General features: G+C 30.9%; 1 protein-coding gene across 1 annotated transcript in view; it reads right to left on the reverse strand.

The window, feature by feature from the left end:
- IRS2 (insulin receptor substrate 2) overlaps positions 1-1,685 on the reverse strand; it is a 27,643-nt gene that overhangs the window by 17,989 nt on the left and 7,969 nt on the right. The gene's annotated exons all lie outside the window — the stretch shown is intronic.

Consider the following 1,685-nt stretch of genomic DNA (forward strand, 5'->3'; position numbering starts at 1 on the left):
CAAGAAGCCAACATGCTGGATAGCTAAAGGCAGTTAACACAAACGCAAGCGTAAAAAAAAAAACAAACAACAACAAAACAACACACAAAAAAAAAAAAAAACACAAAAAAAGTTTTCCCTTGGAAAGTCTGTAGTAGGAAAGCCAGCCTTTTCAACAACCAGCAGCAAGGGGACTACTCAGCTGAACTTTCTTTTCAAAGCTGCCACTCTTGACCCCCTACGTGCATATGCACAAAAACTTTAAAAATAACCATATGCCAGACAACAAACACACAAAGAAAACATATCTGAACTTTTGGGTCACTACATGGTCTTCGAAAAACTCAAGGAATACTACTGACTTCTGTGCTTACACAGATCCCTTCAAGCAAACTTTTTACGAAACTACAACAAAAACAGTTGTGAAACTCTCATAATTACAAGTCCTAATTTATCAAATCAGTCAATATATTCACTTTAAATTGCTATTACACATACTGCACCAACCTAATGTTAAAACTTCCACAAAACTGCTGGACTATATCATGACTAACACAACGAACACAAAGAAAACAACATATGGACAAACAGTACAAAAAGCATACTATACTTCAACAAAATCAGAAGAAAAAAGCCATAGGTTTATTACTTTAAAAAGAAATATATTAATACACATAATATCTGTTCATTTTTAAATAAAAACTGATATAGACAGGAAATATCTGGATGTGACTATGTTGCCATTTAGCTATTGAATAGGGAGGGAAGTTAGATTACATACACTAGCTAAATTTTTCAGTGGATGCTTGCTGTGTTTCAACTTATAAACCAGTTCAGCATTCCAGTGAATTAACACTGTTTAAAAATAACAGTAAATCAAGTGTGAAGAAACACGTTATTCTCTCCTTATTAATAAAACCCAAACATAAAGAACACCACCATATAAAACACGTCCTAATACTTTTTCTGTTCAAACACTCCTTTATTCTTATTACTTACAAACTAACATTAGTCTCTGTAGCTATCTTGAAAGAAATCAAGTAATCAGAAGCAATCATCAACCTAAAGCATTTCCTCTGCCTTAAGCAATGACTGTACTGGTTCAGTTTAGAACAAACCTACCATTCAACTTGGTCTGTAACACTTTATCTTAAATGACTCAAAGTAACCATGACATTCTTTCTATGAGCAGTATAGCTAAACATAATTTAAAGTATAAAGAATAAAAGTCTAATAGATGTCACACATTTTAATATTCTATCTGCTTGTAAAAAGCTGACATCCCTATAATCAACATAATTTAAAATATCAAAGGCTTAATTTAATCTTAGATAATTTCAGTTTATATTTCATGTTTCACAAGTGGTACTGCTAGGTTCAGACCTAAGCATTCAGACCTGACCAAATGGTCAGCTGGAAAATGCTATCTGAAAGACAATAAGTAAATTTTGAGATGTTGTAAAAAAAACTCTCAAATTTTTAATTCTAACTGTAAGTTAAATAATCAAACTATGTGAGTTATTAAAAGTAGTTCAGTTCTTTCTGTTGTTAGTTTTGATGTTTTCACAGAACTTTACAGTAAGAGAAACTACTACAACTGATTTATTAAAAAAAAAGACTTTAAAAAATGTATAGATTTCTAACAGAGCATATATTTTAATACTTTGAAGAAGTAATTTTACAATTAATATTAGTTTTGTTAAAGA

This window comes from Lepidothrix coronata, unplaced genomic scaffold (assembly GCF_001604755.1).
Source record: "Lepidothrix coronata isolate B3197 unplaced genomic scaffold, Lepidothrix_coronata-1.0 Scaffold378, whole genome shotgun sequence".
NCBI classification, from domain to species: Eukaryota; Metazoa; Chordata; class Aves; order Passeriformes; family Pipridae; genus Lepidothrix; species Lepidothrix coronata.